Source organism: Epinephelus moara, chromosome 17 (genome assembly GCF_006386435.1).
Source record: "Epinephelus moara isolate mb chromosome 17, YSFRI_EMoa_1.0, whole genome shotgun sequence".
NCBI lineage: Eukaryota > Metazoa > Chordata > Actinopteri > Perciformes > Serranidae > Epinephelus > Epinephelus moara.
The window spans coordinates 13,702,812-13,729,285 of NC_065522.1; the positions used below are offsets into that span (position 1 = coordinate 13,702,812).

Genomic DNA, 26,474 nt, shown 5'->3' on the forward strand with positions numbered 1-26,474 from the left:
GTGACTTTGACTTGCAACTGAAAACATGTCGCCCGTTTCATAGAAAATACCCAGATCGTGCATCGCCAGTCAGCCTGTAAATACCAAGATATGAATTTTTGTCCATATTGCCCAATGGTAACTGCAACCAGCTGAAACTTCTCCTGGTGAGAATTTCTTTAGTGTTTTTTGTTCAGGAGGTTTTTACTGGAAGCCGAATTATCCGCAGAGTTTCAGTTGCAAATCGGTGTTTCTCCTACACTGTTTGGCACGATGTAGACAGGCAGCTCACCCAGCACCGTCTCATCTATTTTCTCTGATAACTTAATGCGTGCTCACCTTATTTCTGATCTACATGTTCAAGAGGTTTTTACTGGGAGCCGAATTATCCGCAGAGATCTCCTGCTCTCAAAAATAATTGGACCAGGTGATTAAAACAAGTAAAAACACTGAATAAAGCAGTTTCAAGTTACAAATCAGTGTTTTTATAATGCTGTTTGGCATGTCAGAGACAGTCCTCTAGCCTAGCACCTGCTAATGTATGCTCACCTTTCTTTCTCTGATAACTTAAGATTCAGACATTCAGGGGATTTTCACCAGGAGCAGAATTATCCACAAAGTTATGGTATAAGGCCAATGTAAAAACACATACGGCCCTATCTGGAGGCAGTGTTTGGTTTGTCTGTTCTGGGCTACTGTAGAAACATGGCGATCTCTGTACACAAGACCTCACTCCCTATGTAGATATCAGCGGCTCATTCTAAGTTAACAAAATCACAATGAATCTTATTTTCAGGTGATTATAAACTAAAAAAACATGCTCATCTTACTATATTAGGTTTCTGCCAGTGTATTCCTCTAAATGCGACACACTGGACCTTCAAAAGACATAATTCAGCCCAGTAGTCATGCACTGTTGTGTGCAGCACCTCAACTTTTTCCCAATTATGGATGGCCTTCGCTGTAAAAAGACAGCATTTTTCACCGTTAGCAGGTCACTTCTCATTTATTGTAAGCACTTTTAGAAAGTAGACTTTGGAAAGTTTTTTGGCTGCTGGACTCATTGCTATTCTGAACGAGGTCACCTGCGACTGCTGCGAATTCTGCTTTATATAACACAACTCCATCTGACAGGTGTAGGGCACCTACGTACCCACCGCTCTTTGTGAAATGCGCTACAGTGTCATTTAACAAGTGTCTTTAAGACTTTCTCTCTGAGAAGAAACAGCAGATTCAATTTAAATTTAATGCCTTAATGGTTGTTGAACAGGACATTCAAATGGCCTCCAACAGACTATGCGATGCTGACAATTTTGCCGCTGTCATTTACAATACTTCAGGCACAAAGTTAGTCTAACTCACTTGTCTGTACTTAACTGTTTTTGTCTAGCCTTTCCACTGAAGCTGCATTTGTCGCTGTCATCTTTAATTCAAATCACTTTGCCACCTGAGCCTCTGACAAATTTTCGCAAGTGTTCACAGTAATTGCCACAGGGGACAGAGGGCATCATATGTGTGAAATGCTCTGAGTGAAAAGCAGCGTTTGCCTCGTAGCGTTGACACTCACCTATTTAACACACTGGGGAATATACTTGACGCTGCCGGTAAAAATAAGACATAAAAGCGAAGGGCTGTGTCCCAGTAACAAGACACAGGGTTGGAGCAGCTTTGCTATATAATTTGATCTCAAAATAGAACGCCGCAGAACTTTCCCTGCAGGTGCATTTGATAAGTTCATTGGGAATCCTATGGACATGTAGAGGAATGTTCTGGTGTGTGGGGCCTACGGGAAAGTAACTCACAGCAACACAAACGCTCCAATTACAGCTGCACCCGCAAGTCCTTTGGGGGAAACCACAGCACTAGTCATTGATCTGAAAAACAGCGCTGTGATAGAGGGTAACTCCTCTCTGGTTCCAAAGGACGTGAACTGTACTGCTAATGATCCCAACTTAAACATCATTATGATAAAAATAATAACGAGGAGGAGTCATTTATTTTTAATGTGAGACTGATTTTTTGCAGTATGGTTGAGCATTTGTAGTCATATGTACATGTGAGTGCAGTTGAAAATGCCACTTTGCATGTGACAACACAGTAGCGGGCATTTTAGAGATGATATTATTTCGATAGATGATTCTGGAGATTCAGCGTGTTTAGATTAAGGTCACCTACTGTGACTTTATTTTCTCAGGGAGCCTCCTCTTGTCGTCTCTATGTGCTTGCAAGTGTGCTTAGGCTTCCACAATGTGCTAAAAGCACCTGTCAGTCCTCCAAAAGCTGCGAGAAGTGCGAATGGCTGCATCGTCCACGCAGTCTTAATGTGCAAACAGATCTCTTGTAAAAACAGTCGAGCAGCAGCAGTAGAGATTTCTGTACTCCAGAGGGCACCATTAGCATGCTTTATGTGTGTCACTGTGCTTTGCAGAGCAATACCAGTGATATTTCAGGCAATTGAGCATCAGTCCAGTACAGTAGCCAAACAATGTGTCTGTGAGAGAAATGCTGTGCCTGTTTTTTTAATGTGATTACAACAGGACAATCCTCAGTGTACCACTGTAAACACAGCTGTTCTATAATTTATAAAACATCTACCCTGTTTCATAAAAGGAAATCAAACCTAACTTGTTTGCCAAGCTTGACTATTATTTCATATCAAATAATAAAAAGTCAGGCAGTCAGGAAACCAATTTACCGTGACTGAACAATAGATCATTTCATACATTCATCTATACCCATCTATACTAACAACATTTAGTTGTTTGACCTTTGATTTGATTTCTGTGGGTTGACATTATTGTCCTGTTGATTTTTTTCGTGGCTGCTTTGACATTTGAACATTGAAAACAGGATTTGGTCACAGGTGATTGTCATAGACGGAGTGCTTTGTTCAATAATACAGTTTCAAGGAGGGAGGATCTTACCTGTTTGGAATAATGATTTGCGATTGCTGCCTCGGACCAGAGTGATGAAAGAAGAGAACTCCTCAGAATCTCCCTGGAGGGGGGAAGAGAAAGAGAGGTCAATGTGAGTCATGCTTTAGTGTATTGTATCATTGTCCATTTACAACTGAACACTTGGATCATTGTGCCGTAGACTCGCACACACAATCACATGTTGAGACGTATGGAGACGTGCATACTCCAACATACCCTGTAGCCACTACGCATCGCTGTGTTATCAGCATAGTCCCATTAGGTTTTGTAAACATGCTTCATGTACTTTGAGGAGGTGATTTTCCGTTGTGCATAATAAGAGCTGCTAAAAATAGACTCCTGCATGAACGCTGACAGTGTCTCTACCACATACTGGAGACAGGATAGCAGGATGTTTGGATATGTCTGCTTGTAAGTAATAATTTCTGACAGTGACTCTCTTTCATGCGCCCTTAGTTGTGTGCAAGAAAGCATGAATATGCGCCTGACGTACACACACACACACACACACACACACACATGCACATACACGCCCAGTGATAACCATACAGCGCACATACATGGGACCTTAATTGATTTTGTCAACAGCTTGGTTCAGATTGATGACTAGAAAATAATAGGGTGGCAAGGGACCTTAAATGATGTCCGAGGAGCACAGAGGTCCTCCTCATTCTTGAGAACACACAGACAGGCTTTGTCAAATACACACACATCAATATTAACGGTCTCCCATGTTTGCTTTATGAAATTCCAAGACCAGAGCTCAGCTCAGTAATGGAAGAGGAGCACATGCTTGAAGTTGTCTGATTGCCCTCAAATGTAACAGCAGCGCCAGTGACTGACAGATCTCTGCCTGTGTTTGTCTTGCATGACAGTGACACTGATAATTGGTTGTTGGACACCATTGCACACACTACCTCTACTATGTGCTATCTCCATGCAGTGTTCCGCATCTTCAAAGCACTACAAATGTGAATCCAGCTTGGCTTTTTGCATCAGTAATCCGACTTCACATTTTTTTTCCTCCAACTTAGCCGACGCACTTGATATGCAAAAATCATATGTTTACTTTTGAGATCAAAGTTTCTTTCTCCCTCCCCTTCTTCATTTTCCCCATCTAAAAATGGACTCCTTTCATTATGCAAGCCAACAAAGAGCTGCGTCTGCTCACGCAGCCCATTCCAAGCATACTGATTAATTAGCTTGTATAATTAGCTTAATGATTTGGAGAAACATGGCCATGGCCACCCAAGAAGCTATGCTAATGGACCCCTGTCTATAGCAATTAAAATGCCCATAACTTAACAATGGTGACTTAAAAGTCCAGATAACCGCTGTGAAAAAAGTAGGTGGTGCAGAAATCGATCTAACATCATATTAGCTGGTGTTGCATTTATGGACACTGTTGCACTTGTGAGACCGTGTTGCAAGTTATGTGTTTATATTGAATAATATTTTCCACAAGTGCAGACACCATTGGAGGACTGAGAGCTAATGAAGTGTTCTCATTTCTCACTATGACGAATAAGTTTAATACTGGAGGCACATTTGGTGCACTTAGACCTCAAATTAGACTTGAAATGTGATGTAAGATGCTGAAAATGTGAGACCTGCTTTTAGTGTCGCAAGGAGCAAACTTATATTCCATCTATCTCATTATACCATTCTATATATCCTCCGTCTGCCTGTTATGTTAACGCTTCCTCAGTATGAGCACATACTGTAAAAAGTGCATGAGTTAGGACGTTCAGTTGTGGACTTTACAGTTTCCATTAAATGTGAGTCAAACCAGACAGTATCTCTGCTCTCTGACAGTAGCATCAGCATTCCTGGCTGCACTTCAGACATAAATCGCCCGTTTATGACCTTCCCCTGAACAGTAACCAACAGAGACACCAGCTCCACTCATAAAACCAGCAGAATGTTGAGGTGGAGGTGAAGATATTACTTATCCATACACGACTTCTAAAACGCCAGTCAAGTGGGAGCAGTTAGAAAAAAAAAATCTAATCCTTATTTGTTTATTTTTTTAGTGCTCTGATTGAATGCTGGGAAGATCACACCCAGTCATAAATGACTGGTAATTTACAGCACACTCTGCTGCTGGCAAAGCACAGGAATTATGGCGCCATCGTGCTTGTATAAACAGCACAGGAAATGGACTGTGGTATGGAGGGTTAGTTCAATGTTTACTGCAGGACCACTGTAAAACCAGCCTCAAGCCTGTGACTAAAACTGGCACTTTGATACAGTAGAAAGTCAACTACAGTAGAGCCAGGTACCACTTGGGGTGGCACTTCAGTGATCCATTGCGTATACTATGACTTTGTTTACATGCACAAAATATCCAGGTTTTTGTACTTATTCTGAAAGCTGCTGACACAACTAATGGAAGTGAATATTTTGCTAAAATCCTGTTTACATGCTGCTGCGTACACTCCAATAAAAATGTCCTAAAGTGCTGTTTATCATGTCAAAATATGAAAGAGTGGAATGGCTAGACCCGGTTGCTAATTTGCTTCTTTGCGTCAAAACCCCATTTTTTCTTTAAGATTTCCACCAGTGGTAGACTTGTACATATGTGCATCCACAGCCTCCATCTTTAATTCCTTCAATCACTGTCTTGAAAAAGTCAGCATGGCGATATTTGCACATATCAAAAAACCTTTTATAACGTCTAAACGTAGGAGTGTTACTCCTTCCAACCAGGGATGTGAGCTTTTCTTTCAGGCATGCATCTCTGCTCCAACCTTGAAAACTGTTGGCTTCCTGTATGTACAATGCATCCACGACAATGCACAGAGCTGACAGTAAACAGGCCAGACCCCGTGTGTCGCAAACTGCACAACTCGAAATTGAGACACATTTTCTGAATGTGCTGTTACCGTGTCCAAAGAATGCTCCAAAAACCCAGCCATTACCAGCATATCCCAAATGTCTTCATTGGGAAATGCTACATTCAGAAGAAAAGCCTGATTCACAATATCCAAGCAGAATATGCTGCATACATGGCCAAATTTTAATTCAGAATATTGTCTTATTCAGAATAATAATGACACAAGAGTACTTACTTTTAATGTCAATCATGTATTTGCTGCCTAATTACATATATCATAGAATATTCTTTATGACAAAACATAAAAATCAGTTGAAAATGTTAGGAAGACTGGGTTATATGGCTAACTGGTTCGCAAACAGTCACCTGTTTACACATCCAATAGACACAAGGGAATATATTAGTAGAAGAAGAAGATACTGTATTAATCCTGAGGGGAAATTCAATTGTTTCCACTCTATTGTCATACACAGACAAACAGAACCTTAAGGTGCATTAAATGGAGAGATGTCAGAGCGAAAGAGCTGCTTTTGACCGGCACCCCGAGCAGTTGGGGGGTTCAGTGCCTTGCTCAATGGCACCTCTCCAGCTACCAGTCCACCCTCCATACTAGGTCCGTATGGGGACTTGAACTGGTGACCCTCCAGTTCCCAAACCAAGTTCTTGTGGGCTGAGCTGCTGCCACCCAAATAGTTAATAACCATACAAAATGACATCTACTGTCGTGCATTTCAAAGACAACAGTTCTGTGTGTGTCTTTAGGATTTTATGTTGTTGAGGTAGACTGAAACCAAGTACTCTTTCGATAAGTTCTGGCCACTTGTCTTGTTGTTTTTTGTTATTTCATTTGGGTGGCTCAGTTATGTTTCTAGCAGTGATTCAGAGAAGGGCTGATCAATATGAAAAAAATATATATATCACTGTATTTTTGAGTAAATACCTCTGTCTGTGTTGTAACAATACTGTAGGATTGACTATTCGTGCGTTCACACAATAATTACACAATGATATTTTTGTTCAGTCTTTACCAATGTGGATATAATGACAAAGTGGTAAAAGCAAATAATACAACAGCTTCAACAGTCCAGAAAATGACATTATCTTACTATAATGCAGCCTTTAAAACCAGGAAAAGCCAACACAATATTATGATATCCATAATATAAGATGATATCTAGTCTCATATCCTGATATCAAGATAATCTTGTTACATTTCCCAGCCTTAAGTCAGCAATATTAATGGCTAGTTGGCATGCAATGCAAGTCTGGTATCCACAGTCCTCTTTAGTTGTGTTTTGGTCTTCACCAACTGTTTAGCTGCTAAATGCTTCACCCTGTGTTCAGCAAACTCACTGCTACCTCCACATCACAAGTTTCATCACAATATGAAAATGATTCTTTAGACAACAATACAATATCTGCTGAAGTCACAAAGTCTGCCATGAAATGATTTCCATTTGACTCAATTTAGGGGCCTGCGATCAATATGGGACAATATCAGCAAATATCGTCATTGTGTTTGTCCTTAGCTGCTTGCCATTATCTGCCTGGTGTTGGCCTCTAGCACTGTTTAAATATTAAGGCGGAATTTATACTTCTGCATCAAATCGACGCTGTACCTTAGCTGTAGGAGCTGCATTGACGTAGAGCCTATGCCGTACCCTATGCTGTAGCACCTCCCCAGAAATGTACGCATCTCAGCGATGCAGATCTCTCTATTTTTGTCATTTCATCATTTTACAAACAAAGCTTCTATTCATTAAAATTTTATAGATAAGAAACCGTAAATTCTGATGACAATAAAGCCTCCACAAAATAGCATTTTAAGTCTTCTGTGTGATTTATCCTGGCTTCATATGAGCAGAGGAAATCTCCACTCGTTGCTAGGCTAATTTATACAATGTAAAATGCCATAGGCTTGTGCTAATAACATTAACATGTTATATTTATGGAGAAAAGTGTGTCCAGCAAAAGACAAATGCTTTGTTTGTGAGTCCTGCAAGTTATAGTGAAGTGCATCTGTGTACTTGTTGAAATTGTCTCTATTAAACCATATTTAATGTGTGTTTTGGGTGTGTTTTGAATGACCTAAACTTAACAGCACTTCACAGAAACCTCTGTTGCCGACTCGTGTTTTGGAGGTGTAACTGCAGAGCCACACAGACACATCAGTGCACATATATAAATGCTCACAATGGTGTAGGCCACGTACGTAGACAACAGCGTAGGGTCTGCTGCACAAGAGATGTGCTTTGATGACAATAGTGTCACATCAGAATTTCAAAATAAAGGCATATTTTAAAGGTGACAGTCTGTATCAATGCTTTTCTTTGCATCAATGATATTGGATTGTTATATTGACATATTCATCCAGATCGATGTATACACCCTACTATACAATGGGTTTTAAAAAATGAACAAGTGCAGCTTTAACAGCAGTTGTTTTTCTTGATTAGAGTTTTGTATATTTGTGAGCTTTACCGCCTGTTCTAGTGAAACAGTTTGAAACATCAAAAAGGAGGAATAGTCTTCATTTCAGCGCTGACACAGCATGGCATAGAAAACAGTGAGGCTCCCATCTGTTAAATATTTTCTAAGATCCTGAGGAAAGAGGTGGAACAAAACTCTCAAGACAGCAACTCTTATATGATGCCATAACCAAGTACGGATCAACTGCTAGACCAGCTTTATCTTGCTACGTCTCAAGTGTTACAGCTCTGCTCTAGTTCCAAGTTACCTAACTTATATGATTTATGGATGCCATTTGCAAATTGTTTCTGCAGTTCCAAAAGATTCCATATGCCATCTCCCTGAAAGCTTCCTAATGAAACAATGTATGGCAAATGTGTCATTAGGGTTCACAGCACTCCCAAACACACTAATTGCCACGCAGGCTTGATAACAGTCTGTTTGTGTCTGTGTCTGCATGTTGCCAGCAGGTGCGATGCTATTCACTTGTGTGAGCTGAACATCACAGTTCCGAGTTTGACACCATTGTGTCAAAAACTCTGTGCTCAGCTCGTCAGCTCTGGTGCGCTGTGCCCAAACAAGCCAGCTAAAAATGAGCACTTGGGAAGTGATCTGCCTTTCGCTTCCCCCTCTCTCTCACTCTCTCTCACTCTGCGTCTCACTCTCTCTCTGTACCAACAGCTGCCTCAGTGGCACAGGGTAGCGTCACTGTCAGACGTAGATGGAATTAGTTATATGGTACATCATATGTCTATTCAGAATTGGCGTCATGCAGCCCAAAAAAGATATGCTTCAGGTGGGAGGAGGTATGATATTTTAGACACATTTGCATAGGTTTGCAGTTGTCAGGCGGATGTTGACGGGATATCACATTTGCCATGTGAGCTGTCTCAGTGAGAAATGTTCCCATCCAAACTCAAAGATGCAAATTCTAAAAATCACTTCATGAAGCAGCAACTTTTCCTCAGGAGTTATGTGGCATGGAAAAATAGGCTTCTGTCGTCCTTTATTGCAAAAACTGAGCGTTGTCTTCCCTCTTCTCCTTAATGTTATTGCTAATCCTTTAGACAATAGCTACATTTTTGTCCTCTGCACACAAGTACTATTGACAATTTTGAAGCGAACTGAATTTCCTTGTCCATCCCTCTCTCTTAGAATGAAGAATGTGGAAGGCTGCTGCTGCTGCTGCTGCTGCTGCTGCTGCTGCTGCTGTGGTGAAGAATAGGTGAGTACAGACATCTTTGGATGGTACTTCTCCCTTGTCTGCAAAGCCCTCTTATCAGCAGAGTTTTCTATCATGCTGGAAACTTTCCATCATGCTGAAACTGCTCCTCCCCAAAGGCTATCATAATCTGCTCAGCATGCATAATGTTAATCGTTCAAATATCTCATCAACACAACAGGATAAGCATGCTGTCAGTGCAAAGAGGGGAGTGAGTGAGATAATGTGCGGTAGACAGAAAGCAGAGAGGAGGTACAGTGGAAAAGGAGGAAGGGCTTAGGTGGCGGAGGATGAGGAGAGACAAAGAGGGTAAAGGGTGAGAGATCAGATGAGATGATGAAACTGAGAATGAAACAGGAAGGTGCAGCGAGCGAGGCCGGGAAGAGGGAAAACACATTAAGGCTAAAGTGGGAGAATTGCATGAGGAGAAGGAGAGAGGAAGAGACAGGAAAGGAGGGTAGCTCCTCTTAGGAAACTCTACGCCGCTATATTCTGTCCCTTTTTCCAGTCATCTTTGGAGAAGATGATAGCATTGATCATCTTCTTAAAAGGCCGCTTTTCCTGTCACCGTATCACCTCACGTCATTAAGATGACTGGTTGAGTTGCCTTAAAAGGTTTCTCTTATGCCTGGCGAAGGGGAACTGTTGCCTCCCTTCACTCGGCTGACAAACCTAAGAATGCTTAAGTGTCGGTCATATCGATTTTCAGCAATCTGCTGTTATTAGATCAGGTTTAATGAAAGGGGTCAGAGTAGAGGAATGAAATCTACTCAAAATTGTGTTGGATCATGGCCCATGCAGAGGCAGTGGGCATATTCGCATGGACTGAGAATCTTTGTAATTGGAAACACATGTTCATCAATCAAAACCAGATAATTCCATCACATTCATCGCATCTATGACAGATAGTCTATTTCTATTGTCCTGATACATTACTTCTCCGAGGCTTACACCCCCGGGTTTCCCTGAGGAGTTCCCATCTCAACTCTCATGAGTACTGGGACGAATGAAGTAAATAGATTTTGTTCTCCAGATCGCTCACATTTCCTCCTCTATAAATCCACTTGTCGCCGCATAAATCTTTGGGAAGTTTGGGCCGCCCTGTGCCTCTGCTTATTAGCCAGCCAGGGATCAATTTATCACCTTTGAGGACAAAGAATGGAGGCGTTTGGGGATTCTCTCTATCCCTTTGATTTATGGAGTCGGAGGAGAGGCAGGGCATTTTTGGGTCATGCAAATTCTTCTCGGCACAAGTGCCTGCCCCTCCTGCCTCCTCTTTGTGCTGAATTAATTTCTTTGGCAGTGAGAGGAAGAGCGGAATCTTAAAGCAAATCAGGTGGTCGGAGTGTGATTGAGAAGGTTAAGCTTGTTCAAGTAAGTGGTAATGATGGCGCCGCGTAAATGCAAGGACCATGTATCAAAGAGAATTATCCACTTGCAGTGATGACTGAAATAAGGGTTGTTGGTTTCGACTGAATTTCCCTCAAACAGACTCAAATTAAGAGCACAGACCTTTCACGCAGTTCTGAACCTTCACCACTAGTCTGTGCTATTGGTCTAGCCAATTCTCCTCCGCTCTTGTGACCCATTTTTTTTTTTCCATGTGAAGAGCTGCAGGAATGTGGCTGCCCCACCTCACCTGCGCTAAGTGGCTACCTCGTCTTGGCAGATGAACTACAGCGCCTGGCTCCTACTCTACAACTCCCTCATTTGTAATTGTCCTCATGTAAATGATGGACTGGGGAGATGGGGGCTTGTGGGAAATGTATTCCTTGTGAAGTGGAAGCAGCTCCAGTGAGGTTGCTGGCTTTGCATAGCGGTTACAAGGCAGGTTTGAACCATTGCATCACGTATTGTTTGGTATACAAGTGTGAATCCAGTGTGATTCAATCTCTTATCATCAGACACTATAAAAATAGGGACCGGGAAGAGGAGTCTCTGTTTTAAGGGTTACAAAATGCACTTGTATGTCAGAATACTCCTTTCTGCAAATTGTGTGTGTGTGTGCATGAGCCGTGAGTGTGTGTTTGGACAAATGACAGAAACACAAAGCATTAACACATATTTAGATGTCGCTCTGTGTTTGGCAGCTTTTCCAGATATTCAGATTTGAATTCTACAATACCATCCGCATCACATGCATTTCAAATCGACCCCATCCCCTTCCCGTCTTTGTGCGAAGGTTACCGACAAGTTGTGTGTAGTTCACAACTCACTCGCCACTGCCTTGGCTTTCGTCCACACTCATCTCTCCTCCTAACAAATGAGCCCGCACCGGCCAGCAGATTTCTCCAACGCCTACCAGTACCGCCACATCTTTGTCATCTTCCCTCTCCCGTGCTTTCCTTCTTGCTCGAGCTTCCTCTCCCTCTTCCTCCTTCTACCCTGTTTAGGCACACTCTAGCCTTTTTTTTTTTGCGTGTGGCAGAGAGCATAACTCGCCGTTTGCTGAGTGGGCAGCAGGGAGCGGAGGAGGAAAGAAGAAAAATAGAAAGAAAGACGCAGAAGGAGGAGGGAGGAAGAGGGTTATCTAACAGGATTAAAGGAGAACAACGGAATGGAGAGCACTTAAAATACTCATGACATGAGCCTTCTTGCAAAAAGGAGGGGATGAGTAACAATGGCTGAATCACTCTTGAGGCTCTCTGTCTCAACAAAATATGCTTTCTCTCCCCTTCTTCTCTCCCTTTCTCTATTACCATCTACGTCTCTCTTTCACTCTTCCCCTTTCGGCCTCATTTTTACTTACTGTCCAGGGGATTTGATGGATCTCAGAGGAGTGGAGTTAATAATGTGAAAGAGAGAGTGGCTTTAATTAACCAATGGAAGAAAAGGTATTCAATTCAGATGGAATGACACCGGCATACACTGTAAGCCTTGGGTGGATATTGTGAGATAGAGGGGGGGAGATGGATGGGGGAGGGAAATCAGGAGGGAGACTGGATAGAGATGAGTGAGAGACGATCAGGAAGTACAAAGAGAGATATCAGGTGTTAGAAGTAGGGGGATGGGGATCTGGTGAGACAATTTCAAACAAAGAAAGAGTGGATGATAGGCAGATTTGGATGAGGATTGTAAGAAAGAAAATCAGATATTTGGCAAAAGGCAGAACAATCCAGTGTGTAGCCAAGGGCTGGGTGAATATATGAAGAATTATGCCCTGTCAAGAATTGGGCTACAACAGCTGCTTGGCCCACTTCTGTCCCAAACCAGGGAGAGAAAAAGGAGATAAAACTGATTTCACAGCAAGGCCAAACAAATTCCTTAGTTACCTTTACCGGTCTGTTACACACAAGTGTGTGTTTATTGAGATGTCGACAGCAAATAGGAACAAATACCTTTCCCCTCACCCCCACCGTACAGGAATCAGAAAGGTAGAACAACATGACAAATTTCCTCGGGGCGGATCGAACTTCCGGCAAGAATAGCACTTCAAACGATCGGCGTGCCTCGCCAGCTTCCCTGCCCGTCTGACTCACCAAGATAGCAGCCGTCTGGCAGCTCGGCCCAAAACACACACACAGACGCGCTCCTTTGCACACAGGTGTGGGAGCACACAGGATTTTGCATAAGTACACACAAGCCCTCTTCTACTGTACTCCTCAAACATCCTATCCCTCACCTAGAACACAAACACAGAAGCATCCTCCACCTCGTGTAAATGAAGACGTGGCACATCCTTTGTCCAGCACTTGACAACCGCCTAAATTTTTGAGCGATCTTAATGCAGCAAACGAATGTGTTTACACTTGCTATAAAAAGATTCCACTTGGCGCATAATATCCGTGGATGAGGTCCCTGTAGTTGCCGCTGCCTCTCTTTTTATATCACATAACAAACATGTGACGGGAGTGCGAGAGAAACTCTCCAGCCTTTGTAAATAGGGCACCATTTGAATATTTCACTCATGGCTTGTGCTTATTGAGCATTCATTCTTTTTGAATCATCGCTTCATCCAAAAATGGAGAGAGGAATGTAAATACGTATATGAAAACATATAAATAAATGAGACTGTGAGTGTGTACGCATGTGTGATCCTCTATGCACAGACAGTGTATCCTGTCCTTCTTCTCAGCAAGATATTGCATCCTTGATGGTTATGTAAGGGACGAATTTTACTGATAGCGAGATCATGACAGTATATGCACAAAAATAATGACAACTTGGCCGACTGGTAAATTGACTGAGAGATTTGGCTTTTGGTGCTGAATCTCCAAAGAGAAGACTTAAGGAGCTTCTGGGATTTGAAGTTGAAAGATAAAGGCTCCATTACACTGGGGATCCGCGAGTGCCTCAATTTTCAGCTCGGCGCCATGACAAGAATCATTAGGCGAGAAAAAAACCTGATGGAATAACTCAAAGGCATAATCAGTTGTTTACAATGGCAGGGGAGGGTGAGGGAGGAGGCAGGAGATGGAACGAAACCTTCACAGATGAAGGACGGGTTTGGAAGAAAAAAAAAACCCAGAAGAGTGACCAGACGGCGCTCTGACATATTCTGAATCCTCGCTGACACACTCCTGATGTGTGACAGCGAGGGACAGATGGGAGAAGCAGAAAGAGAAGTAAATGTAAAGGCGTCAGAGAGGATGGATGGAGGAATAGACGAAGCGGTTGAGGGAAGGATTGAAGAAAAGGTGGGGGAGCAGAGTAGAACGAGAAGCAGAAAATGGACAGATGTCCTGAGAACTCTTTCAAGTTTGCTCAAGTGCCCTTTAGCAAGGCACTCGGACTGCTCCTATGAAGCTGGTCGGTGGCAAAGAGTACAGCACCAGGGCAACTCCCTGGTGTGAAGGTGTGAATGAGTATGACCTTTTCTCTCTCTGCGACTACTCTCCAAGGCTGTTCCTGTAAATAAGAATGTGCTCTTCGTCAACATGCCTTGTCTCATAAAGAATTACGCTTTTAAGAGAGCAATGCAGAAGGAGAAAGAGGGAACAAGAGCAATGGAGTGAAGAAAAGGCAAAATAGCAAAATAAATCACTAAGAGGATAAGGAAATAGAGAAAGAAACAAACTCCATGACATTGTTTTAGCTTGAGATACAGTTGGTGACATGCATTTACATCAGAGAAGGTCAAAGACGTCGTGCCTTCCATGATTGCAGCTGATCTGAAACCTGTGACGGAGTGAGGCGCATCACCATACACTTGTCAATGACTGACAGAATACTAAAGAGAAAGTCACGTCACTGGAAGGAGGGGGTAGAGTGAAGGAGGGAGGCGGGGAGGGGAGACAAAGCGTTGAGAGGCAGTGCTGGGATGGAGGACGGAATATTAAAGCGTGGAGTGTAAACTGAAAGTGGTACAGCGAGACAGAAACACAGCCGGAGAAGGAGAGGCAGTCAAGAGGAAGAAGGGGAACTATGAATGAATATTAGGCAGAGGGCTATTCACCTGGTGTTGATATGGATGAAGGCGGGAAGGAGGGAGGGAGGGGGAGTCAGGGAGGGAGGAGACAGTCTAAAAGTGGAGGAGAGTGTGCAAAAGAGAGATAGGGGGTTCTTACTCTCCTCTGGGAAGGTCTGGAGAAAAAAAAAAAACCCAGAAAGACAGGTGAGATAGAGAAAGAGTGAATGGAAGAGAATGTAAGGCAAAATGTGGGATGAAAGAAAAGGAGAAAGCAGAAGAAAAATTTTTGGAAGGAGAACAGAGATAAAAATAGAGGAGGAGACAGAAGGAAAGACATTCCGAACAAGCCCAAACTATCGCGCCAGAACACACTTATCTCCCAAAGTGCAGACAGTACATTATCGCCACTGGCACTAAAAACAGCCTGAATCATCAATAAATGAAATCCGGCGCAGGTAAACACGACGCAGTGTTTCAAGCACAGAGGTATCAGTGCTGACAAAGGGAGTGTGATGGTGAGAGGATACGGCCGTGCAGACGATTTCTCATTATCTGCCTTGTGTCAGTTATTAACGCCGTGTCCATTCTAACATCTAATTAATGCAGATAGCCAAATGCCAAACCTGATGAAATACCGTGATGAGGGATTAGCTGGAATAACAAACGCTCTGACCGGCATAACTTTGTCTCCCTGATTAGGTGGCAGTGAGAGGAGGGGAGAAGCATTTCTGGATCACTTAAGTCTCTCTTCCTCTTCTATTTTTTTCCCCCCACTTTCTCCTCCTACCTCCACTTCACTGTCCTTAATGAAGACTTTTTCCTTCTTCCATGTGCCCCCATTCTCCCAGCTTCCCTCCCCTAAGTCGCTGAGTGCTGTCCTAATTCCATTCTGATAGATGGAGAGGGGAAGAGGCTCATTAAAAATGGCTTTGCTGATTGTGCTGCCGCTGTTGTTTTTTTTCCAGTCGAGAGGCGTACGTGTGTGTTGTGTCTGGTCAAGTTTTTTCCAGCTGCTGTTGGGTGGAGTGGTGGGGTGATTCAGCATTTGGTGTGAGGGGAATTGTTATTTAGAGCATTTCCTGCGATGTTTTTCAGCAGAGATTTTTCCCCCACATAAATTTTACATTATATTTAACGAGAAGGGATCAGGCCTGAGAAAACAAGGCAACTTAGATGTAGAAAAGCCAAGGCCAGACTGGTCAAGTCTCAAGCAGGGTGAGGATGTATGTGGTATTTACTTCATGTCTATAGGTGAATAGGGAGATTCAGGAGGGAGATGAGCCACAGCAGACAGTTCTTGCATTTCTTTCTTGGATGCAAGTGTCCTCTTTCAAACCAAACATAACCAAACTAAGTGCCCTTTTCATTGCGGAGAACACGCTTTTCTCACGTTGTCAGGGAAAGAAGCGTTTGCTGTCGAACAAGGAGCAGCGTGTTTCTAGATAGCTGGAGTGTTAACACAAGAGTCATCGGGGACTTTAAGTCAAGTCTGTAGATGAATGAGGAAGAGCTCCACATTTTAAGATATACTCTTATGCACTCTCTTTCCAAGAATCAAATGAGAAGATATATATTTCTCTCATGTCTGTGCATGAAATGTGAAGCCAGAGCTAGCAGGATTAGCCTAGTTACGCATAAAAGTAAATAAACTACAAATACCAGCACCTCTAAAGTTGACTAATTAACATATTGCATCTTGCTTGTTAAATCCGTACACAAACCCAAAATATAACACCAACAAGTTGTGGTCTTACAGGAAATTTAATGTGGGAACTTTTTTCCCTCTGGGTGTAGTGACTTCCTGGAATGAGGTTGCCAGGCAACCAGTGTAGACTACAAAGTAGAGCATGAAACTCTGTAAACCCATCTCTCCATTGAACCCATTTCTATAGAGAATGTGAAGGTACATTCAAGCAATGATACTCAATAACAAAGATAATACATGACATGGTGCACCAGTGATATTAAACGGTAAACACTGCCCAGCACCGCCGCTAAGGGCTGTACGTAGGGATCCAGTGTCAGAGGGAACATCTTGTGGTCTCTCTGTCATCAACATCAATGCAGCTCTCATTCATAAGCCGTTATGTAATGACCCCATTAACCACCTTCAGCCAAGCAATGCAGACATGTGCCTCAGTAGGGCCTCCTGCAACCGCAACTGCTGAGAAATGCCTGTTCTATAGTTCTTCTATAGTAGAGAATATACTGTCTCTGCAGAATCGTAGAGTTTTGTGACTTTTCTTCTGTTTTGTATGGCTATTGGGACAGTTCTGTTTTTCTTATGACTTATTTCAAGGGGCACAACAAAGCAAATATGCTTAGGGCACCCAAATGGCCAGCAGTGGTCCTGACACTACCAGTCTTCTAAAAGGGCGTGGTCTCCCCTCCTGCTTATCCCCCCCACTTCATTTGGAGGTGTTGTCAGCGTAGTATGGATGGATGAAAGCAGATTCAAAACAATAAAACTCGTTTTTATCTGCTAGCTTAAAGCCACAGTGTGTAGGAATTTCTCCCGTCTAACGTTGAAATCATATATTGCATTCAAACGGATAGCGCACTCTAGCGCCTCACTGTTTCAAACGCGTATTGCAACAACGGTAGTCGCTGTGTACCAAAAAGCTATGATAATGTTGATGAAACCATGTCATCCGATACTTCATGGAGTATTCATTCAGGCTCCTACACACACACACGTGACGCAAGTTGACAAACCCCCTCCTCACCATGCTGGCTGTGTTTACTACGTAGGACTGTTGGGGCGGGTGTAAATCGAAACAAACCAATCACGTCTTGTCCTTTGACAACTGACAAGTGGCTCAACCTCACACACCTCATCCCTCTCCTCGCAACACTGCGCTGCTAACAGCTGTTAGCCGCTGTTAGCGGCCAGCGCCGCTACTACCCCGGCACTACTGCAGCATAAAAAAGTCCCACTCTTTGAGCATAATGCAGAATCATGTATTATGCAGCATCACGGGAGACGGAATCCTCGTTGCCAAGAAGGCGCAAAAGGGAGTCAAAAAGGCAACGCGACCGGCGATTGCATTACCATTCTCCTTCAGCAGCTCTCTCCACCTGGGAAAGGCTACCCCGATGTGGACCCTCATTTTTTTAATTCACCGGTCACGTTGCCTTTTCTATTCCCATTTGTGCTTTCTTGGCGACGAGGATTCCGTCTCCCATGATGCTGCATATGCATGATCCTGCATTATGCTCAAAGAGTGGGACTTTGTTTCAAATTTGCCGGGGTAGTAGCGAAGCGCCTCTTGCTCCTCTCCTTCAGCTCCTCAGCCACGCAGCGCTGGCCTGGCTCTCAATGAAAACACCGAAGGCGGGGCTGTATGTCCCTTGCTGGCGGATGTATTCTCAAGATGGCGAAACATTATGGAACCCCACAGACGACTTACCCGCACAATGTACAAGCAAATCCGAAATTCTCCTTTTACGAGAATAAGTCAGATTATTGGTGGAGGTAATAGTACACCAGTGATGACATATTTATGAATGCAGACATCAATTTTTGCCAATAAACAACTGAAAATGTTACACAATGTCCCTTTATTATCTGATATCAACCCAGTACAAAATCATATCAGTCTAATAACATCAAATAACATAACTCTAATCTTTCCTAAAAACAGTTAAAAAATAGCAATAATATTATTAAGCAAAGAAACACAAGTTTTAGTTCGATTTAAACTTTTCATGCAAAAGTCTGTTTTAATTTCCGCATATCCATCGGCAACACTACAGTGAAACCAGACTGACAGTTCAGCACCACAGAGAGAAGAGATTCTGTGTTGCTGTGAGAGTGGTCTGCTGAGGCATAGACATGTCTCAAAAAAGTTGATTTCCTTCTGATTTATCTTTCTGGAAAAAGTTTATTTTAGTGTCAGTATGTTTGGAAGATATGTGGCTTGTGAAAACTGGGTCCAGTATTTACTTCGGTGGCTATGGGGCAAAAGAATTGGTCATAATCTGTACTTACATTCACTCTTCCCATTGGAATGAATAGACTCAGGACCGCTGCTAGTTTCCTAAACGGGTGGGGCAGTGGTGAAACCCAGATACAGAAATGAATCTAAAGTGGGCTGTCTCAGTTCATTAGTGATCTCTGATTAAACTATGTGGAATGGGGGCACCATCTTGTGAGGCACACACTTTTTTATCTTACCAAAGTGTATGTACTCAGTCCAAAAATGTTCGGATATGTGAATGGAAGTAGTGCATCAGGGTCTGTTATCAAGCCTTGGGCTGCCAAGTTGTATGGATCTATGCTGATGATCATGATTCATTTGTCCAAATATCATTGCTGTAGTAGGCGCAATAAAGCAGCCTGATCCCCACAAGATGGCGCCCCTACCCAAAAAAGTTAACACAAGGTTACGTTAACTATAGAACATTTTGGTTTATGCATTGTATCGAACCAAGCTGATACAATTATGTAGTGAGATGTAGTGGTAGGTGAATTTTATAACTCGAGAGACAGAGATAGCCAGGCTGGCTGTTTGCCCCAGCTTCCAGTCTTTATGCTAAGCTAAGCTAAATTACTCTAGTTCTATAGCTAATGCACAGGCATGAAATTCAGTCTTCTCATTTCACTGCCAGCAAGAAAGTGAAGAAGTGTGTTTCCCAGATTGATGAACTATTACTTTAAAATGTAATGCCGATTTACTGTTCTTGGATGTACTTGGATCACACAGTACTGGAGCAAATATGGACTAAATTGGCCAAAATTGACTTAAATACCACAACAGCTGGGAAACATTGTTATGTAAAGGCCACACGGGCGTTCTGGATGAACCATATCATCCAAAGCACAGTTTGTAACATCTGTAATCTGAGATAGACTGTAGAGTTTAACAGATGCGGAAGTCACTTATGCGTTAGACATGTCTGGAAAGTAGTGCAGTAGCCCACTGATATAAAAAGAGATACAAAGAAAGTGACAGGATATGGGGAATGAAAATTATACCAAAAATGAAATCTTATGAAAAAGTTGGTATAATAATGCAGTGTCTAACTCTGTCCAGTAGAAGCTTGCTGTGCATTGCACTTGAACTAATATGGGAGCCCTGTGTTTCTCTAAAACCATCTGTATTTTGCAAGCCCTGTGACAGAGATAATTTCTGCTCTGATTACTGACATTTTGTAATTGCCAATTTACAGTGTCACTGTCTATGAGCAGAATGACAGGTATGGCTGTAACCAATACTGGCACAGTGACCGGTTTTGAGAAAATGTGAAGAGGAGAAGCGTAATTCTTTCTATCAAGCATAAAAGACTGGGGTTTAGGTAAATTACTCTGTTGTTCATCGTCAGGATCACTGATAAGTCCATACCTTAGTGTACTGACAATATTAGCATTATTTAGTTAATCCAGTGTGATAACAAATGCAACAGGAATGAAAGTAATAATATCACAGCTGAGCTATTCAAACACAAAACTAAAATAATTCAATAACTTCTGTTAAAATGAAATTCATCTTAATAATATTTGATTTAATGCAGTTCAGAAAAGGCGGTCAGTCTTAAAGGCAATATACTGACACTATTCAGAGAGACAAGAGCAAGACATGAATTTACCGACTGGGTCAAGGATGCCTCTGTAAGACACAAAGCAGACTTTAACTTGAAGGCAACCAAGTAAGTCTTGCAAGCTACCAATGTAAAAGCGAATTAAATCCCCATTAGCAGCATGTTTGCTTGAATAGGTGGATCTGTGATGCTATGGGCAGCTTTCCAGCAGTTTCTCTGCGTGGTTATGGAGTGACATGTCGATAATATGTCATATTACAGCACCGCAGTCCCTATTGAGCTGCACTTTTCTCCTATTACGCTCCAGTATTCAAAGATAATAAGGTCCCCTACTGCACTGTACACAAAAATAAATAGCAGGATAAACTTGAAGGATTGACAATTCACAATTGCGTTCATTAAACGCCTTTTCTGAGACTCTGTCAATTGAAGAACGTCCCATAAAAAGTGATGAAAACATTTGATTAACCTGATTGCTTTTTGTTTGAATAGATAACTCTGAAAATAATGAGAATGCCCATCACAGTTTCCTTAGGCCAAAGTTTGCCTTTCGAAATTACCATTTTTCTCTGAACAGTCCAAAACCCAAAGAAATTCCATGGCTGAAAAAATTACAAAAATGAAATCAGATTTTTTTTTCACACTGTGTCCTTTCACTCACTCTTACATACAGTATATCCCCCTCTACACCTTATTCACAGTTCTAATCTGTATAAATAGCTTTCAGCTGCTGTGTCCTCCCACATGAGATCCAATACGCATAATAGTCTTACACTTAAGGGCTCTGCAGCACAGACGTAATCTCACACATATCACTCCTGGGGACAAGCACCCCTTTATGCAATCAGCAGGCCATGAGCTGCATGCATCTGTTTAAATATGTAAAGGTTTGCAACCTACACTGATGCATGCCATTTTGATGCATGAATGCACCGACACAGATGTCTAACAATATAACAGAGCTATAATCTATGCATGCTACACACAGATATGTTACCACAGTGTAGGTGTGACATCACACGCTCACATGGTTAATTGAAAGGGGCTATTTCAAATATTCATATGCCAGTTTCAGATGTCTCCGTCATTTTGTTGCTAAAATTACCATGCTTTTGTTCATAAAAGTGATTCAGTCCACCATTTAAAGCTTCGCATCACCAAATTAAAGCGGAAATGTGAGAGGAGACACATGGGAATTGTCTCTTCATTGTCAGCTTGTCTCGCTCAGAGTTTGGTTCACTCTCACGCTCTAAAGATGACTGTTTCCTTTTCTTCTCTTTTTTTCCCCCTGCTCCTCGCTGTGCGCACAATGCTGCCAATTAGTTAATGGCGGACAGTGAGGCGAGAATCCAACCTCTTTGCTTCAAACTTAATTCCCCCCACATTTGCAATTCACGGCTGTAAAGAAAGTGAGGAAGTACTTAACAAGCCCAGTGCATATATGATTATGGCCCAGGATGTGACAGTGACGGGTAGTGCCGCAGAGAGGACCGCTTGTATATACCACAACGCACACATATTGTACGTGCAAAGACTTAAAAGCAAATATTGAGTTCACCTGCACCTGGCAGCCAAGGCAATACAGTGAGGATGTGAATATGAGCACAGCAGAAAAAGGCAGCCTATGGCAGAATGTATTTTAATTCATGCCTGCTTTGATGCTTTTGTGGAGCTCACAGGGCCAAAACCATTCAGAGGCAAAGCATTTCTTTATCTTTACATTGCCGTTAACACACGCCCACACATGTGGTATTAATATGTTCTTCATGTACACATGCAAACAACCTGTATTTTTCAACTCAATTCTTATTTTAATCACCGTAACATCTGTATGCAAAGCCGGTTTATGTGAATATTGAAGGCTTTGTGGCGACTGCGTGCGTGCGTGGTATGGTTTGAAGGGGTTACAGGGTGAGTGGGGTTTTGCAAGGATGAAGTGCTCAGAATGCATAGAGCATTACACACACATCAAACCTTCCCCAGCAGCTTTTTGCTTCATAGCTACTGCCATGCCCAGTCCACAGATTTACCGATGACCCTTAATAAAACTGTAACATTTGATAAATTTGTTGAGTGGGAATGATCAGGGTGATAAATAAAGCAACTAGTAGACTACAGCTGTGGTGTCCACTGTAATTGTAATAGTAATGGTGCAAGTCTGTGTGGGGATAGGGGCAAATGGAGCCTGGAGAGTGAGCTGCATGCTTATTGCCTGGACGGGAGCCCTAGTTAACGGCGGTAATGTATTCTCGGGCATCAAAGGCTCAAAGTTGAGAGTTTTAAAGGAGCTCGTCACTATTGATTTTGCACGAAGAGTAGCTTCCCAGGTTCATTATATGGGAGCTCTCAGCCCTTACTTTAGGCAGCGGGGGCCATTGCACAAACAACAGGGAGCTCGGGGTGAGCGTTCCTTTGTTGTTTAGAACAAAAATTTGTCACAATCATTTGCTGTTTTGCATTCGCTGGCTATAAAGTATAAGCCATGGCTAATGAATACTATCCGAATGACTTGAGTCCCTGGGGCTTTTTCACAATTAATACACACTTTAATTGAGCACAGAAAAATGGGACCATTTGCTGCTTAGCAGGAAGAAGAAGAAAAAAAAAAGGGAGGATGGGGGCGAAGATGTAATTGCTGAGGTTTTCTCAGCCTCGTCTCTCAAGGAGAAACTGTTTTTCTGCTTGTAGCCTTTGAGTCTTCAAAATTGTCAAAACAGCTAAAAATCATGCATTTTCATGTGTTTTGTTTGGGTGCATTTTGTGCTGTGTACGTGAAGTGTCAAATTTAGTTGTGTGGGAATGCTATGGTTGAGTCATTCAGTATAAAACTGCTTAAAAGGGATGCATATTCATACAGTTATTTTAGGTTGTTTTGGTCCACTTTGTGCATTGGGAGTGTATACAACTATGAAAAGTATGCAAAAATGTATTAATTATGTTTGATAGTTATAGCAGCTGTCTTACCTATCAAAACTTACAGTGAATTCATTCAAACATCAGACATATCTAAATTGCACAGCACAGCTCAGAATGTGCTTGAACAGATGGCCGATTGTTTATGGTGGACTTGGAGAGTATTAGACAGGCAAAAGTGTAAACATCAGTGTGGGCAATCAATATCTCATTAGGGTGTCTGCTTTAGTTCATGTTTTGTCGCTTTGCATTCTCCACACACACTTTATCGGATCGGTAACTACAGCCATTTGGTGGGAAGGGCAATGCAGTACATGGCACAAGATACAGGAAAATAGACCTGCACTGATCTCCGCGTGCTCTCCGCACACTTGCTCCAAGTCCATCATCTAATGATATGATCGGCGGTTTGAAAAACATCCGAGCAGCACAACTGGTTTGCACTCCTGAATTTCTAGCAATGCCATCATCCTTTTTAGCATATTTTTAGACCGAGGGAATCAGGGACACAAGATAGCTCGTGGTGCTGGTACACTGGGAGATAATGCAGGATGAGCCTCAGGCATAGGAGGGCTGGAAAACTCCTCTTGTCACTTTAGATAAGAGGAAGGGAATGGGACTGGTTGCTGAGGGACCAGCTAAGTGCTTGTCGCTGTCCCTTTAGCTTTCCAACAACAGGCAGATGCCCATCTCGCCACAATCAGTTGTGTATGGGGTTCATTCCCACACGGGTAGAGAGCAAGGTTGATGAAAGTGGGTGTAAAGTTTGCAACTGAATTGCTCTTCAGCTGTCACACTTGGAAATTTTATCTCATGGAAGTGGCAGGGTGGAATAGTGGTTAGGGAGAGTGTCCGTCAGCCAGAATAGCCAGATACGAGCCCATATGTCGGCAGGCCTCTTCCCTGCAGAAGTGTCCTTAAAAAGTGCACTGAGTACTTGGAAACTCTTGGGATGACAATCTGTCAAAGATAGACTCATAAAGTATGATCTTATGTTATTTTAGGGGGATTTTAAGGGGATCTCCGTTAAAACAGGATCAAGTTCAGTTTACCACGAGAAATACGACTCAGCCTGTGCAAACAGTTGCAAAATGTATAGAGATATGAATAATGTATTGGCTTGGGTTGAAACTTCAAATCTTTGGCAGAGGGTGTGTGTTACAAACTGGAGGTGTGGGATTTGAGTGAAGTGCACATTTAGGTGACAAGTAGGCTCTAATTAAAGAGCTAGTTGTACTATGGGAGATGTAGGATGCAGCATTTTTGGAGCTTAATAGTGACTAAAAGTCAAGCTATGGCTGCCACTGCTGCTCTGTTTTTCATTTGACTTTGAGTCCCACAACTATAGGGAGGAGGTGAAAACTCACCTGTTAAAGCCGTCTTTAATAATCTAAACATAAGCATTGATCAGTGACAAATTTGTATTGACACCTCTTCAATAAACTCAGTGAAAAATTGTCCAAATAAACACCTGCTTTACTTTTTGGCCCTCAGGAACGTGTGATTGCACACTAAAAATGCATTTCTTTTCCCTTATTGTTGATTATTGATTTTTGCTCGCTGGTGTTTGTTGTGCTGTTGTTTTAGGGATGTGTATAAGAAAGCAGCTCAGAGGGATGTCTTTGGAAGAAATCTGTTGTGGAATACTTAAAAGGGAAGCCATGCTTGTGCCTGGCCACGCTCGATTGCTTGCGTCCTCAGAGACATAGTATTTACAGGCTAGTCTTCTTTGCCCCATGGCAAAGACGAGGCCTAGGTCGAACAGCACTGCTATCGCTGTTAGTATGTAGGTAAAGAATCATATCTGCTCTAATTACCGCTGCTTAAATCCACAGTGATTACAGCACATTTCATTATTCAATTTAGCACGTGTGATCTCATCACATCACTTTCATTTTAACCGCTGTAATAATCTTCCCGGAGGGGATTTTGTTTCATGATGTAAACGCTTCATGTTATTGTGAAATGGAGCGAAGGGGTCCTTCGTAGAGTCAGACATAAAATTCATTAGGAAATAAGTAGTGAAATGGCAGCAGGTGAAATTGCACCGAGTGTGTTTGACCTTGCGGGACATTAAAGGCTTTAGAGGAAGAGGAGCGTCATTACTGACAGACCTGACTCACTTTTCTTTACTTATTTGTGAGGTCTTGCTCAGGATATGTTTTGTTTATGATGCAGCTTGATTGATAAATAACTGCAGTCACACAGGCACTTACAAGCACACAAACATCCCGCCCACCCACCTTCTTTCATTGGAAGGTCAGCTGCTATCCAAAATGTGTTTATTTTGAAGGTAATTGCATCAGATTGAACAGTGAAATACCGTCACCTCCTGTCGGTCCCTTGGAAGATTAGCACCAAGGCCATAAGCGGGATCGATCAATGTGCCGGCCGGTGCCTGCTTGAGGGATGGGAAGGTCAATGGGTGTGATATTACTCAAGTTGGGGGAGATCTGGTGTCAGGGGCTTTAATTTGGAAGAGGCTAAATAATAGGGATAGTTTATGGACAAGGATAAGGTTGATAGACATCAGCGATAAGATGACACAAGCACAAGAGATTAAGAGCTGTGGGAGTGACTGCCAACCTAGGAAAAACTTTGAACTCTGCAAGACAGTAACTATAAGTCATCCTACACAGGATATTATTGTTAATGTGTATACATTATGCACTGCTATTTTCATAAGCAGGTGTACATGATCTTAAGCTACCAGCTCACACAGAAAGAGCCCCCCTCCTCTCCTTTCAGAAGCTGTGCACATTTTTGTTTCCTTCGGTGCAGTTTTTTAATGCTGAGCACATCCTCCGGCGGACTCAGATCATCACAGAGAAGGAGCTGACTAATCTCAATCCTTAAATTTATTCATGTTCAATAAAAGCTATTCATCAGCTTAAACCCGCCTGTAAGTTCAAACTAAATTTGAACCACCTGGGAGAGATCTAAATGACTCGGAGGCAGTGTGGTTAAGCAGCCGAGGTGGAAGGAGTGTGAAAGGGAACGGCGGGAGAGGAGAGAGTGTCCCCCGAGTGTGAGGCTCTGCAAAGCCAGCAGGCGAGAGGGTGCATCTGTTAGCGCCTCTGTGTGTGTGTTGATCAAGACTTGGCTATTGTCCAGTCACTGTAAACAGTATTACAGGAGAGTTGTCTTTGGCAGGCCATGCACATTGATTATTGATTGGTTAGTGATGCGAGGGGTGGTGGGGGAGGCAACAGAGAGAAGGGAGCAGAG

At 42.5% G+C, this 26,474-nt stretch overlaps 1 protein-coding gene across 1 annotated transcript in view; it reads right to left on the reverse strand.

Moving 5' to 3' along the window:
- Positions 1–26,474, reverse strand: part of LOC126404725 (receptor-type tyrosine-protein phosphatase delta-like) — a 427,878-nt gene that overhangs the window by 243,514 nt on the left and 157,890 nt on the right. Inside the window, exon 5 of the mRNA XM_050068106.1 lies at positions 2,904–2,976. The gene's annotated coding sequence lies outside the window, so the exon portion shown is untranslated. The remainder of the gene's footprint in view (positions 1–2,903; positions 2,977–26,474) is intronic.